The 15,868-nt window shown below is 43.1% G+C and overlaps 1 protein-coding gene across 1 annotated transcript in view; it reads left to right on the forward strand.

The window, feature by feature from the left end:
* Positions 1-246: 246 nt before the first annotated feature.
* LOC139911183 (signal-induced proliferation-associated 1-like protein 2) overlaps positions 247-15,868 on the forward strand; it is a 92,904-nt gene continuing 77,282 nt past the window's right edge. The window contains exon 1 of the mRNA XM_078282733.1: positions 247-460. The gene's annotated coding sequence lies outside the window, so the exon portion shown is untranslated. The remainder of the gene's footprint in view (positions 461-15,868) is intronic.

The following is a 15,868-nucleotide window of genomic DNA, read 5'->3' on the forward strand; positions in this document are numbered from 1 at the left end:
AGACAAGATCAGATCTAAAGCTGACTAAAACCCACGAAGAAGAGCAGAACAGTCTGATCAGCTTGGCGTTATAAAGAGAGTTAGAGACAAAAACCTACCAAACATCAAACCCATGGAAGAGGCACTTTAGCTTCAGCAATAGCGAAGAAGGAGGAGGAGGAGGAGGAGGAGGCAGAGTTTACGAGGAGCACCTGAATGCAGCACAAGCCGAACCAAAGCAGGCGGAGAGAGAGAGAGAGAGAGAGAGAGAGAGAGAAAGAGAGAGAGTTTGAGCAGCAGATCGAGGAAACACAAACAGGATAAAGATCTTTGTTTTAGAAACCAACAGAAACCAGCGTGAAGTTAAAGGTTCCCGATAGAGACGGATTCTAATGTGAAGTTAAAGGCTTCGATAGAGACGGATTCTAATGTGAATTTAAAGGGATTTCTACCGAGCGACTGGACATGGATCTGTACGGAGGTAGGACAGACCTTCAACTTCAACTATGTGTGTGTGTGTGTGTGTGTGTGTGTGTGTGTGTGTGTGTGTGTGTGTGTGTGTGTGTGTGTGAAGTAACTTTCTGATGATTCATAATCCAGTCAGATAATTTTAAAGTTCCAGTCGAACTGCGCTCCAGTGTTAAAGGTGCAGTCCGTCCAAACGGATTGGATACTCATTTAACTGTTCAGTTATGTTTTCTGTAAGTTAATTCTTCATTTAAAGGATGTAATGTGTGTGTGTGTGTGCGTGTGTGTGTGTGTGTGTGTGTGTGTGTGTGTGTGTGTGTGTGCGTGTGTGTGTGTTTTAGTGGAGTTTTAGTGTCCCATGATGCTTCAGAGGCTTTTCACTCTGACAGGAATAAAACTCTGAATACTGGGAATGGAAGCGGTCAAATTTAACTTGAATTTGTGTACAGTGAGTTCTTCAGTCTAAAACCATCAGTGAGTTCTTCAGTGGGTTCTTCAGTGGGTTCTTCAGTCTAAAACCATCAGTGAGTTCTTCAGTCTAAAACCATCAGTGAGTTCTTCAGTGGGTTCTTCAGTCTAAAACCATCAGTGAGTTCTTCAGTGAGTTCTTCAGTCTAAAACTATCAGTGAGTTCTTCAGTCTAAAATCATCAGTGGGTTCTTCAGTGGGTTCTTCAGTCTAAAACTATCAGTGAGTTCTTCAGTGAGTTCTTCAGTCTAAAACCATCAGTGGGTTCTTCAGTGGGTTCTTCAGTCTAAAATCATCAGTGGGTTCTTCAGTGGGTTCTTCAGTCTAAAACTATCAGTGAGTTCTTCAGTGAGTTCTTCAGTCTAAAACCATCAGTGGGTTCTTCAGTGGGTTCTTCAGTCTAAAACCATCAGTGAGTTCTTCAGTGAGTTCTTCAGTCTAAAACTATCAGTGGGTTCTTCAGTGGGTTCTTCAATCTAAAACTATCAGTGAGTTCTTCAGTGGGTTCTTCAGTCTAAAACCATCAGTGGGTTCTTCAGTGGGTTCTTCAGTCTAAAACCATCAGTGAGTTCTTCAGTGAGTTCTTCAGTCTAAAACTATCAGTGGGTTCTTCAGTGAGTTCTTCAGTCTAAAACTATCAGTGGGTTCTTCAGTGAGTTCTTCAGTCTAAAACTAACAATGAGTTCTTCAGTGGGTTCTTCAGTGAGTTCTTCAGTGGGTTCTTCAGTCTAAAACTATCAGTGAGTTCTTCAGTGAGTTCTCCAGTGGGTTCTTCAGTGGGTTCTTCAGTGAGTTCTTCAGTGAGTTCTTCAGTGGGTTCTTCAGTCTAAAACTATCAGTGAGTTCTTCAGTGGGTTCTTCAGTCTAAAACTATCATTGAGTTCTTCAGTGGGTTCTTCAGTGAGTTCTTCAGTGGGTTCTTCAGTGAGTTCTTCAGTGGGTTCTTCAGTGGGTTCTTCAGTGAGTTCTTCAGTGAGTTCTTCAGTGGGTTCTTCAGTCTAAAACTATCAGTGGGTTCTTCAGTGAGTTCTTCAGTGGGTTCTTCAGTGAGTTCTTCAGTGGATGAAGACTCCCCTCACATGATGAAGGTGACCGGCTCTTCTGACTTTTGGCTTCAAACCTGAACCTTCTGTCGGCTCTTAAAATCTTCATGATTTGATTTCCAGTGTTGTGAGTGGCAGCGTTACGTTAGAGAAGCAGAAACAGAAGTCTGACAACACAAACTGAAGCCTTTACCGGGAAAATTAATCTGGCAATTTTAGGGGATTCATATGTGAAAGAAGCTTCTGTTACTTTCACATTACTTTGCCATATTTGAAGTATAAAGGTTCAGAAAATGTACCAGTTAAGAACACATGAAGCTGAAAATGAGCATCAGTCCAGACTTAATAATTAAATAATAATAATGCATTTTATTTGTACTGCACTTTTCATTCACAGTGAATCTCAAAGTGCTACAGAGTTAAAAACATAAAACAAAAATGAAGAAAATGATCACTAACAAGAGTTAACATGAAAAAGCCTTCCTGAATAAAAAGGTTTTTAGGCCTGTCTTAAAAGAGTCCAGGGTCTGTGCCGCCCTCAGATGGTTTGGAAGGCTGGTCCACAAGCAGAAGGTCTGACCCCCTGTGGTGCGTAGCTTGGTACTGGAGGCCCGGAGGAGCAAGCTGTTGGCAGATCTGAGGGTGCGGATGGAGGTTTGTGGGGTGATCAGTTCTTGTAGGTAGGGAGGCGCATGTCTGTTAGGCTTTTGTAGGTGAGTAGCAGGACTTTGTAGTCGACCCTGAAGGAGACAGGGCGCCAGTGCAATGAAAACAGAGTCAGTGTTATGTGTTCGTGTTTGCACGCTCTCATCAGGATCCTGCAGCTGGTCTGAATCTAGTGGAGCTTCTGGATGCTCCTGCCAGGGATCAGCAGAGACTGCACTGCAGTGGTCCAGTCTGGAGGAGATAAAGGCGGAGACAAGTTTCTTTGCATCTGACAGGGTCAGAGTGTGCGGAGTTTGGAGATGTTTCATTTTGTTCTGCTAGGCTTTCCGTCTCCTTCTACCCATAATCCCTTGTGTTTCAGGTGGTTTCCTGGAGGTGCAGTACTCTTGTTGGAGGGTTAGGGTTCTCTGGGTTCTTTGGTGTTTGGTTGGTGCAGACGGTTGTTCTCACCTAGTGATGATGAGGGAATGCAGCCTTACGGTGAAGCCACACTTGCAAGCCATGATTTTGCGTGGCATCACCGTTGCCCTGTCTACTCGGCCGCTTGTGGACGTTTCCATGGTAACTGACCAGCATCAACAAGTTAGGTTGTGCTGTGTTCAAATTCACTCTTTTTTATTGATTTTCCTGCTGTATGGAGCCTGGAGCCTGCTGTTATCTAACTGTTTACATTGACCCAGCACAAGGTTGTTTAACAATTTACAATTTACAGTTTACAATTTGGCAGACGCTTTTATCCAAAGCGACGTACACATGAGGTTTTAATACAGCAAAAGCAAGGATCTAGTCAGGAGAGAACAACGAGAGTAAGAGCCAAGGAACTGTCATTGTGAAATAAGGTTAACGGTTATAAGGTTAATGTGCGTTTGCTGGGGTCGGTGTGTCCGCCGGGGTCGGTGTGTCCGCCGGGGTCGCTGCGTCTGCCGGGGTCGGTGCGTCCGCCGGGGTTGCTGCGTCCGCCGGGGTCGCTGCGTCCGCCGGGGTTGGTGTGTCCGCCAGGGTCGCTGCGTTCCTCCAGTTTCTCCCTCGGTTCCTCAGCAGCTAGCTTTCTGTTTCTCTCTCGGTTCCTCCAGTTTCTCCCTTGGTTCCTCAGCAGCTAGCTTTCTGTTTCTCTCTCGGTTCCTCCAGTTTCTCCCTTGGTTCCTCAGCAGCTAGCTTTCTGTTTCTCTCTCGGTTCCTCCAGTTTCTCCCTTGGTTCCTCAGCAGCTAGCTTTCTGTTTCTCTCTCGGTTCCTCCAGTTTCTCCCTTGGTTCCTCAGCAGCTAGCTTTCTGTTTCTCTCTCGGTTCCTCAGCAGCTCCGGGAGCTTCCTGCTGCAGCTCTCTCTGCAGAAAATATTCATCTTACCAAGAATTCAATTTTGAGTTTGCAGACTCCACTGTTGGCCCAACAGCTGAGTCTGCAGAACTCAGAAAGTCAGAATAACACTGCTGCAGCATAACGACAGCAACAGCCTGAACACTATCATGAAGTTTATCAGCTGACTGCAGGTGGACAGAGGAGACAAGCCGCCAGGTAAACAGACTTCAACCAATTAGAGCAAACTTTTTGCCTTTACCCTTGGATTTCATTCACCGATCCACCGGATCTGATGTAGCTTGCTGTGGTATTTTGGGTCGAGCTCGATAGAAACCTGCCTTGGAGGAAAGTGGCTGAGAGCGACCGAAGTCCGATGAGCCATAAATTATTTATATAATTATTAAATATAATTATAACTATTTCCTTGCATGAGTTCGAAAATCTAACAACACTGGTTTGTACAGAAAGTACAATTAGATACAGAGACATTATGATTAATGTGCAACAGTAGAAGAAGCTTCACTTCCTGTCTTGACATTACAAGCAGCCAATAGTAAGCAGTGTAGCGGCGGGTGAAAACCACAAATCTCCAAAAGGTCAAATTGTCAGCTTTACCTTGACCACTGTGGATTTTTTAGTTGTCTTCCATTAAGAACCACAGTGGAAATTAATTTTAACTTTCTTCTGAGGTCAAATCCACAGGAATTGTTTTTGACTTGTATTTTCTGTTTCCCTAAATCAGATCAAAACAAACCAGAGGATCTTTCCCAGGAAAGAGCTACCAGACAAAACGCTTTATGAACTGGATTTATGTTGGATCACTGTTGAGTCAGAGCAGAGTGAGGAGCAGGACAGACAGTCAGCGGAAAATATAAAGGATTATTATTTTAAAACATTAAAATCACCTGAATTGGAGTGATGAGGTTTGACCTTGGCGATATAAGAAGTGTCATGGTGAAGTGGAGGAGCGGCTCTGCATGTCTCATCACCTGACACCACAACCAGGCTGCTGCCAGGCAGCTTGGTTATCCAGCCTCAATATACCAGAATGCAATGCAGCAGACAGGTTGGGTTTTCAACAAGGGGGCGTGACTCTCAGTTTCACTTGACTGGCAACAACAGTCACTATCACTCTTACCTTGATATTGGATATTCAGTGGATATTTGTTTTTCCACCTTCAATATCTTGTAAAGCAAACAAGTAAAAGCACATTGAAAATATTTGTGATTACTGGAAGAGGAAGAACAATTTACAACAAAATCTTCAATTACCTCAGGCTTTAAAACTTGTCAAATAGAGCTTCTTAATCAGAGAGAGAGGGTAAAACATGCAGAGTGTCAACTCATGGTCCACTGCAACAAATATCTATATAAACATTCAGTTAAAGTGAAGACATGAGGTGGCAATGGGCTGAGGTCATTTCACTTGTTTCCAATGCAGATCAGTTTGTGACCTTATCTTCAGTAGGGCAGGTCGCATTATTCATTTGATTCAAGAAACTTGTTGAGAAAGGAAAAGCAAATCCAGCTGCTATTGGAGGCTGAAGGAATGCTCTAGAAAACTGTTTTACAGCCTCAGAGAGAAGTTCAATTTGTTCTTCTGTTCAGGCACCTTGGTCGTCAGGTGAGGGAGCGACACCTGTTTTAAGACAGAATGTGTGGTGAAATGACTTTTTAAGGTGGACATGTTTTTGCAGTGTGGTACCGTACAGCTCAAAAGCCATCGGCAGATTTCTTCACTTCAGAAGTCGAATCTGGACTCGATACTGGATTACATGACATGATATTTTTGGATATATTTTCTGTAACGGCAGCACTGCCTGTGTTTCCACCCGGCTCACCGGCTGATGACTAACTCTTGGTCGGCATGTGAAAAGCAGTACAATACAAACTGAGGATCCTGCTGTCACAGTCAACATAGACGGCCGGGGAAGAAAACAGCTTGTTGTCATGGACTTGCAGAGTGCAGCCAAACAAACAAAGAGCCGTGTTACTGGAGCTATCAAGCCGGCAGCCGGCTGCCAAGAAGCAAAACTCGTCATGGCAACGCTGTAACATCAGTGTTTCGTTCCAAACTGAGAGATCCACCAAAAAGGTGCCTGCTGCCCTTTGATTGACAGCACCACATTATCAAAATGAAGTCACTTTGACAGTTTGAAGAAAGTGACACAAACTGACAGAAGTAAAACATGATGTTATTTTCTGAAGGGCGTTTCAGTTCTGGGTTGACAAGCTGATGATGTGTTAACAGACTGGATCCTCTGGATTTTACTGCATGATTGACTTCAGATAATTATTATTTTTCAGTGCATGCAACGTGTTGAAGATTGAGCAATATTGACTCAACTGGCAGACGATAGACGTCTGTGTTGATACAAAGCAGGAAATCTCAGCAGCGATCTCAGTGTTTTGGCAGCTGAATGTTTACTGAAGATGTTTTAGCAGGAGACGAGTCAAACTTCCAACCTGTTTATTTCAGCTAAAAGAGCAAAACCATTAACATCCCATGAGCTCACAGCTGTTAATGAATAACGTCCCATTGCAACTAATAGTATAATAATCCTGTGAATTTAATACATTTCCCATAAATGAAATAATTCATTTTTCTTAATATAATAATTTGTACATTTTTTGATTTTATTACATTAACAGGAAGGTCGAAATTTTCCATTTTGAAAAATTTAATAACTGAACTGATAATGTCGTTAAAGCAGATACATAGTCCTAGTTAGTAATAGTAATAGCTAATTCACTGATACAATGGTAGTGAGGATCTGGTTTTACTCAACAGTCTGTAAAACCTGCCTCACCCTGTACTAAAGAGCTACTGACCCTAAAACAGTTTCATCAGTCTGGTTTCAGTGGAGAGTTTTAGTGTCCCATGATGATGCCTCAGTGTTTCAGAGGCTTTTCCACCCTGATGAGAAGAAAACTCTGAATACTGGGAATATTTTACCATGAAAATGAACACCAATAAATGAGCTACTTGTAAGTCATGTGACTTTTGTTTACAAGCCCTGGTTGGCTTGTAATTGGGCAGGGTGAACCCAAACAAACCAAATATGACAAAGTCAGCTTTTCCAGTCTGGTTCAGAACAGCAAAAACCAGCAGGAGGAGGGATCGCACCCTCAGAGTCTGATGATGGTCTAAATGTTTCAGAGGCTTTTCCACCCTGACATGAATAAAATGCTGAGGGAAACACTGAATACTTTTTCTGGCATGAAAATGGTCAAATTTGATTTTACAGACTATTGGCACAAAATATTGTCTATCAGCAGCTTCAATCCAATAATATTGGTCATAAATAAAGGATATGCTGTCTTTTGCACAGCTCCAACTTGGTGAGGTGATGGTCAGAACATGCAACAACATTCTTGTCTGAAGGTCTTGATGGTAGCTGGACTGGCGATGTTGGGTCTGAAGGTCTTGATGTCCTGATGTTCCTGTCTGATCTAGACCCCCTGTTACATTTTGAATGAATGGTTTATTTTTAATATTCAGTCTGTGATTACAGGCCACTGCTGAGAGCAAGGCATTCTGGGATAGACTAAGGCAATATGAAGAGCTTTAATCTCTTCTCAAAAATGTCATCTACTGTACTCTCAATCTACTGTAAATTTTGACTGAATAACTAGCATTTTTTAATCAAACCTGGCATATGTTAATGTGAATCTATATTTGTAAATATTTTTGTAGTTAATTATTTATGGAGGGGAAGAGAATTCAGGGTAGTCACCATTGTTTTTGCTACTAAGTGGGTAAACAAGTTAAAAGGGTTGATTAATTTAGAATGGTGATCAGACTTTATTGGTGCCAAAGCCTGGTATACGTTTTAGATATATTTTAGGCTGGTATTTTAAACGTCTCCGTGGGTTAAAGCACCATCAGTGTCTGCAGTGATGAGTGCGGTTTAATCTGTGATGAGGACAAATGTTATTGGAGGATAAGTTGGCAGAGTGTCCTTCAGCAAGACACTGAACCTCTACTGTCTGTCATTCTGTGTAAGAGCATCCGTTAAAGTCTGAAACATGTTGTGAATGTAATGAACATGAAGGAATCCTGGTAACTCAATGCTTACTGGGTCCAAATCAGTGGAATATATACGGATGAAGAGATACCAAACCTGAAGCAGCAAAGCTGGAGTTCAACATATCAATTTTGGAAAAAGACTTGAGTTCATCATTCAATATCTAGTAGTAAGGATCCAGTTCGTCAATACAATATTATTATATCAAACAAGGACTTGCGTACAATCCTTTAAAAGTGCCATAATTTGTTGTATTTTTGTGTGATTTGTGATGGTAGATGTCACTTTTCAAACTTTCTGTGCTATCACAGAAAGTGAAAGCACAGAAACTGTCTGATCTCTGGCAGATTATCACTTTACCACTGCTATCAATCTCATTTCAGAGCCAAACCCTTACTCCATTGCTTTTGGTAGTGTGTGTGTGTGTGTGTGTGGGGAGGGGGCGGGGGGGCGGGGGGGGGGGGGGGGGGGGGGGGCTTCCTTGCTACTTGAGCAATGGGAGTTCAGGAGGGAGTCAGTGTGACCTCACTGGCCTCAGACCTCCATCCAGAAGATAAAGACCAGATTAGTGTCTGTCCCAGCATTCCTTCCCCCCGTCGAGGGGAAAGTGACCCCCCCCCTCCTCCTCCTCCTCCTCCCCCTCCCCCACCCCCTCCCTCCCCTCACTGATGTCTCTGAATCACAGAGGAAGTCTTCTTATCAAGCCGGTAGCGAGACGATAATTATGGGTGTGATGATTCTGGCAGGAAGTCATTGGCGATAATTAAAAGGAGCGAGCTGGGAACAGACCGGGCTCAGAGACGCACAGGTGTAAACCCACGAAGAAGACCCAGATCTCTGCTTCACTGTCTTACATTGAAATCAAAGAGCCTGACGAGATGTTATATTGAAGTTGAAACAATAGATCATTTGGGTTAAAGTTTGTTGGCACAAATTATTTTCTGTCCAACCTCAATTCAACAGCTTTATAGCGATTTTATGTTGATGGTAAAACTATAGATGATTCTCAAATAGCATCCTTGAGGGGGTTCCAAGAGTCCTTGAGCGGATTCCAGGGTCTGCAGCAGAATGACTGAATGAATGAATGAATGAATGGTTAATTTTCACTATTATTTAATTAACTGGAAATGATCCCAATCAGAGAATGTATAAGGTTAGTTATACATTTCAGAACTAAATCAACAGCAACAAAGATCCCATGTGGATTCCTGGGACCAAAGCTAATCAGATGGGTCCTGTTGCCTGGTATGTGTCTATTTGAGGTTCAGTGACATGAAAATGTTTGAGAAGCCCTGCAATAGATGATTTGTTTAGTTTAGTAGGTGCAGAATTAATAATAAAAAAAACACATTGGAGAAAGAAAGAAAAAAATACCAGGTGAGATAAAAAATGAATAGCTTCTGAAAATGAAAGAGGATAAAAACAAATGCTGATGAAAATGGTAACAAAAATGATATCTTGTACAGTGAATCTCTATAATCAGACAAGTTTAATTTGCTGCTGGCAGCATGAAAACATCAAAATCTAAGACACGGGTGTCGGGGAAAGTCTTTATTTTCCGATTATTTTTACAAGGTCTTGCAAATATTTTGACTGAGCAACATGTTTAATGTTAGTTGTGAGCACCATCTCCTCCATCTTCACAGCTACTTTAAAAAACCCCGGCCTAACACTGCAGTACAAACCCAGAAGTTGTTGATCATTCAGGCTGACTCCCTCCAGACCAGCTAAATCTTTCATCAGAGTCTCTGAAAGTCTCTGAAAGTCTGTGTAACATCAGAAACTCAGAAATCCATAATTCATGCAGTCTGTGTATTTTCTGACTGAGCTGCACCTCTTGCAACTAGTGTTGTCACCATAAAAGAATTTTGACTTCATACCAATAATAAATAGTGCTATGATGATACAAGAAAAACCATCAAGCACTGTCACAGCGGTCACTGAGCTGTGTTGCTAAGCTACAGCACATGCACCATGTCGCTTTGCTCTGTCTCTGGGTGTTAAGCAGCGGAGTAGACCTATTTTGTATTTTATCATTTTCTTAATTTAATTTTGCCCAAATATAATCCATAATCACATGTCTGGAAAACAACTTTGAATTTATGCTTTACTCTTTACACAATGCTGTACCACAGTGAGCTAGCTGGCTAAGTGGCTATTCATAATATTCTGTTACATCACCACACGGCCATCTTGGTAGGAAAATAACAGCTGATTGTAATAAATGAACAGGTGATTACAATCAAATGACGAACACAGCCAATGAGCTGTGTGTATTGTAAAGCTCCAAAGGTAAAGTAGAACTAGGTTGGGTGTTTGTCTGTCGGTTCTGTAAGTGAAATTCTTTCATATTTGACTCCTGGCACCAGTTTGTCAACCAGTTTAGGTGAACCAGGATCCAGTTCAAGAAGTGTGGACTGTTTATTTTCAGCTGTTAGAGAGAGAGAGAGAGAGAGAGAGAGAAAGCAGGTGCCGCCCCTCCTGCGGTGCTGAAACTCTGCAGCTGATTCTCGGGTCGCCCGTTCCCGTCCGCAGAACTAACATTTAGTCCCACTAAATATTGTGTGGGTCATGCAGTCCTCAGCAGGCTCTTCCTCCCTGGGCCTCCTGAGGTTTGGGCCACAGAATTCGCTACAGGGCCGGTCTGCTGTAAGGCTGAGTGTCCGTGGTCTTGGTTTCAGTCATCATCTTCTTGACAGCTGATTGGCCCAAACTACTGTCTCCACTTGTTTTCCACCATGGTCGTAGATCATTGACAGCTCCATGATCAGGAGATTTACTGGACTGTCTGACCCGTCACCGTAGATCTGTCAGGGTTCACTGCTTTCTCCCCCAGGACCTAAAGGTAAATCCTAAAGCTGCGCACCTCTTCAGTCCACAAAGGGCTTTGATGAAAGTACAGAACGCTTATAAAACTGAATATTAAATCCAATCTTTCACAATGGTATTGAAGTAGTATCAAAGTTTCAGTCATTGTGACAACACTATTCCTGTTTCTGGATTGAATTGAATTGAATACTGTATGGATCTTGTGAGGGGAATTAGTTTTACTGCCAGCAAACATGAAAAATATAATTCAGTCCACAGGACACACAGTGACAGCTGGGCTGAAGGGAGCGGCGAAGGAAAGGAGACATTTCCCTTAAAGCTGCTGGTGGAGAGAAACTGCTTCAGACAGCTGGGTTCGATTCAAAGATATTTCCTGCTCAGCGCTCCGAGCGACTCAGGCCAAATGTCCATGACAGTCTGTCCACAGTCTGTCCACAGTTACAGTCTGTCCACACTTACAGTCTGTCCACAGTCTGTCCACAGTCTGTCCACACTTACAGTCTGTCCACACTTACAGTCTGTCCGTAGACTGTCCACAGTTACAGTCTGTCCACAGTTACAGACTGTCCACAGTTACAGTCTGTCCACAGTTACAGTCTGTCCACAGGTCCACAGTTACAGTCTGTCCACAGTTACAGTCTGTCCACAGTTACAGTCTGTCCACAGTCTGTCTACAGTTACAGTCTGTCCACAGGTCCACAGTTACAGTCTGTCCACAGTTACAGTCTGTCCACACTTACAGTCTGTCCACAGTCTGTCCACAGTCTGTCCACACTTACAGTCTGTCCACACTTACAGTCTGTCCATAGACTGTCCACAGTTACAGTCTGTCCACAGTTACAGACTGTCCACAGTTACAGTCTGTCCACAGGTCCACAGTTACAGTCTGTCCACAGTTACAGTCTGTCCACAGTCTGTCCACAGTTACAGTCTGTCCACAGTTACAGTCTGTCCACAGATTGTCCACAGTTACAGTCTGTCCACAGTCTGTCCACAGTTACAGTCTGTCCACAGTTACAGTCTGTCCACAGTCTGTCTACAGTTACAGTCTGTCCACAGTCTGTCCACAGTTACAGTCTGTCCACAGTTACAGTCTGTCCACAGTCTGTCTACAGTTACAGTCTGTCCACAGTTACAGTCTGTCCACAGTCTGTCAACAGTTACAGTCTGTCCACAGTCTGTCTACAGTTACAGTCTGTCCACAGTTACAGTCTGTCCACAGTCTGTCCACAGTTACAGTCTGTCCACAGTTACAGTCTGTCCACAGGTCCAAAGTTACAGTCTGTCCACAGTCTGTCCACAGTTACAGTCTGTCCACAGTTACAGTCTGTCCACACTTACAGTCTGTCCACAGTCTGTCCACACTTACAGTCTGTCCACACTTACAGTCTGTCCATAGACTGTCCACAGTTACAGTCTGTCCACAGTTACAGACTGTCCACAGTTACAGTCTGTCCACAGGTCCACAGTTACAGTCTGTCCACAGTTACAGTCTGTCCACAGGTCCACAGTTACAGTCTGTCCACAGTTACAGTCTGTCCACAGTCTGTCTACAGTTACAGTCTGTCCACAGTCTGTCCACAGTTACAGTCTGTCCACAGTTACAGTCTGTCCACAGATTGTCCACAGTTACAGTCTGTCCACAGTCTGTCCACAGTTACAGTCTGTCCACAGTCTGTCTACAGTTACAGTCTGTCCACAGTCTGTCCACAGTTACAGTCTGTCCACAGTTACAGTCTGTCCACAGTCTGTCTACAGTTACAGTCTGTCCACAGTTACAGTCTGTCCACAGTCTGTCTACAGTTACAGTCTGTCCACAGTTACAGTCTGTCCACAGTCTGTCTACAGTTACAGTCTGTCCACAGTTACAGTCTGTCCACAGTCTGTCCACAGTTACAGTCTGTCCACAGTTACAGTCTGTCCACAGGTCCACAGTTACAGTCTGTCCACAGTCTGTCCACAGTTACAGTCTGTCCACAGTTACAGTCTGTCCACAGTCTGTCTACAGTTACAGTCTGTCCACAGTTACAGTCTGTCCACAGTCTGTCCACAGTTACAGTCTGTCCACAGTTACAGTCTGTCCACAGTCTGTCCACAGTTACAGTCTGTCCACAGTTACAGTCTGTCCACAGTCTGTCCACAGTTACAGTCTGTCCACAGTCTGTCCACAGTTACAGTCTGTCCACAGTCTGTCCACAGTTACAGTCTGTCCACAGTTACAGTCTGTCCACAGTCTGTCTACAGTTACAGTCTGTCCACAGTTACAGTCTGTCCACAGTCTGTCCACAGTCTGTCCACAGTTACAGTCTGTCCACAGTCTGTCCACAGTTACAGTCTGTCCACAGTCTGTCCACAGTTACAGTCTGTCCACAGTTACAGTCTGTCCACAGTCTGTCCACAGTTACAGTCTGTCCACAGTCTGTCCACAGTTACAGTCTGTCTACAGTTACAGTCTGTCTACAGTTACAGTCTGTCCACAGTTACAATCTGTCCACAGTCTGTCCACAGTTACAGTCTGTCCACACAGTCAGCTGGGAAAGGCAAAACAATACCTGTTTGTAATATAGAATTTTGTTATTGTATCCCTATTGATTTTAAGATATCAGAACATGTTTGATGTTGGATTCTTACACTGAGAACTCAGTTGTTCTTTGAGTTAATCTGTGATTTATTGAATAAATCAATTCAACAGCGTGATTCTATTCAGAAAAGTAGATGACATTTAAATGTTATGCAAAAATGGACTCTATTGCAGGTTTTTTATGTCATGGACCCCCAAATAGACACACAGTAGGCCCAAACATTTAGTCCAGGATCCTCATGCTGCTGAGTTTACTGTTGAAAGACTTCTATTGAAAACAATAGACATCCAGTTTGCTGTTTACTGCAGACGATGTGAAAGCAGCATTAGCCAGACAGGAGGACTCTGTGTGTGTGTGTGTGTGTGTGTGTGTGTGTGTGTTCAGACCTGTACAGAGCTGACAGCGTGGCCCAGGGCTGCTGGGAAATCTGTGATGGACCCAATGGGTGATTAGACATGCATTTTCATGTCTGCTGTCTCTCTCTCTCTAGCTCTGTTCGAAACCGTTCCCTATTAATAGCGCACTATATAGTGCATCCACCATTTTCTACTAGTGTCCGAATTCTCAACGGTTAATTTGATTCACTAAATAGTCCACTACAAGATACCCACAAATTGTAGTGAACAGACAGTGTACCCTACAATTTCTCCTGTATACCACAATGCAATGTGATCGTGTCTTACCGAAGAAGAAGAAGCAGCTAGCTAACATGTTAGCTAATAGAAACTGGTCTATTTACCGGTTGACAGCGTTGGCAAATCAACAAAAGATGTATCAGACACCTCATTCGAGTTCCTCCGTTTTGAACCAAGAGCAGCAAAACTGCAGGAATCATCGTTACAGGTCAGCTAACTTTATCCACCAGTACAGGAGGTGATATGAAAGCTTGTGCTAGTCATTAGCTCACAAGCTAGTTTACCAAACCAAAACAGCTCGCTGCCATTAGCAGACAGCACCAAAGTTGACAAAACCACACTTGCACATGATTAAAATTTCAACAATTTATTTGTAATTTAATGTTCAAAACTTGTCAAAATCGATACGACCTGAGTCCATTTCAACCTGCTGTCATGATGCTTGGTTTGTTTATGTGATGCCGGGCGCGTCCCGGTGCGTCACACGAATATCCAGCGCATTTTTTTTGACGCAATGATATTTACTGTAGTGTCCGAAATTCCGTTCGGTCGTTGCCCATATAGTTCACTATATGATAAACACTACATGGGGAATAGTGAGTGAGGGAATGAGTGAACCATTCTGAACGCAGCTTCTGTCTCTCTCTCTCTCTCTCTCTCTCTCTGTCTCTCTCTCTGTCTCTCTCTCTCTCTGTCTCTCTCTGTCTCTCTCTCTCTCTGTCCCTCTCTCTCTAAATTGTTGTGTTGGAAGAGCAGATCTCTGTTCATGTGGACGAGCCTGAAGAATCAGCAGCAGCACTGAGATTGCTGACTCAGTTTGTATGTGGAGGTGAAGTCAGCGTCACGTCCGGTTCACACTTTCCTGCTCTATGCTGCATGAGTTACTAAATGTAAGCAACATGTCGGAGAATATTCGGATCTGTTCCCACTCACCACAAATAAGTCTGAACCTCGAGGAGATCAAGCAGAACTTAATTTCCCATCATACACTTGACAAATCCATCTCTTCCTCTCCTTGACGTCCTGTAAATCTATAAAAGGATTAATCGTTTTTCAGGTAGATCAGGTAGAAAACACTCCAGATCAACAGTAACATGGCCGACAGATTACGTTCTGGTTTGTTCCAGTACGTATCGACAGAACTTCCAACATGGCTGCCAAAGCTGGAATTTATTTGTGACACTCTGCGGCATTTTTAGGAAATCACAAATTGTTTGTTTATGATGCGGAGCGTACAAAATGTGAGGGGACAGAGCAGGATATGGTAGAATATTGATTATATGAAGATGTTCTTCTTGGTGTCAATGAGCAGCTGGCGGCTCCGAGGGGAACTGGGTCTCGTAGATTTCTGTGTTTAATTATCATTTAATTATCAGACACTTTCATTCGTCGAATTTTCCATTACCATGAAGAATTGAGCAGATTATTGCATTGTTGCATTTTGCTTCTTCAGAAAAAGAAAACAAATGAAGGAGAAATATTCAAACAGTGAATCCAAGTGAGCAGAAATAGATGATTAGTGCAGTTTGAATGTAGAGAGAATAAATGAGTGTGACTCGTCTCACTGTGCTGCTGTTGTCTGCTGACTCATCACTCCTCCATCCAAGATAGAGAGACTCCACCAGTCCCTGCTTTGTCAGGATAAAAAAGACAAACAATGAACCACTAAAGACCAATGTAAAAATATAAAGAAGAATTCCGATGTTGATGTTTTGTGATATTTTGAATGATAATTCCAGCCCTGGTGAATGTTAAGCAGACAGACAGACAGACGGGGAGAGAGGCTTTGAGGCTCCTGGTGAGTTTTGGGTGAAACTAGTTCGAGTCATGTTAGCATTTGGAGAGATATTTTTTTTTTATTTTCAGAATCCAA

Source organism: Centroberyx gerrardi, chromosome 3, assembly GCF_048128805.1.
Source record: "Centroberyx gerrardi isolate f3 chromosome 3, fCenGer3.hap1.cur.20231027, whole genome shotgun sequence".
In the NCBI taxonomy this organism is placed as follows: Eukaryota; Metazoa; Chordata; class Actinopteri; order Beryciformes; family Berycidae; genus Centroberyx; species Centroberyx gerrardi.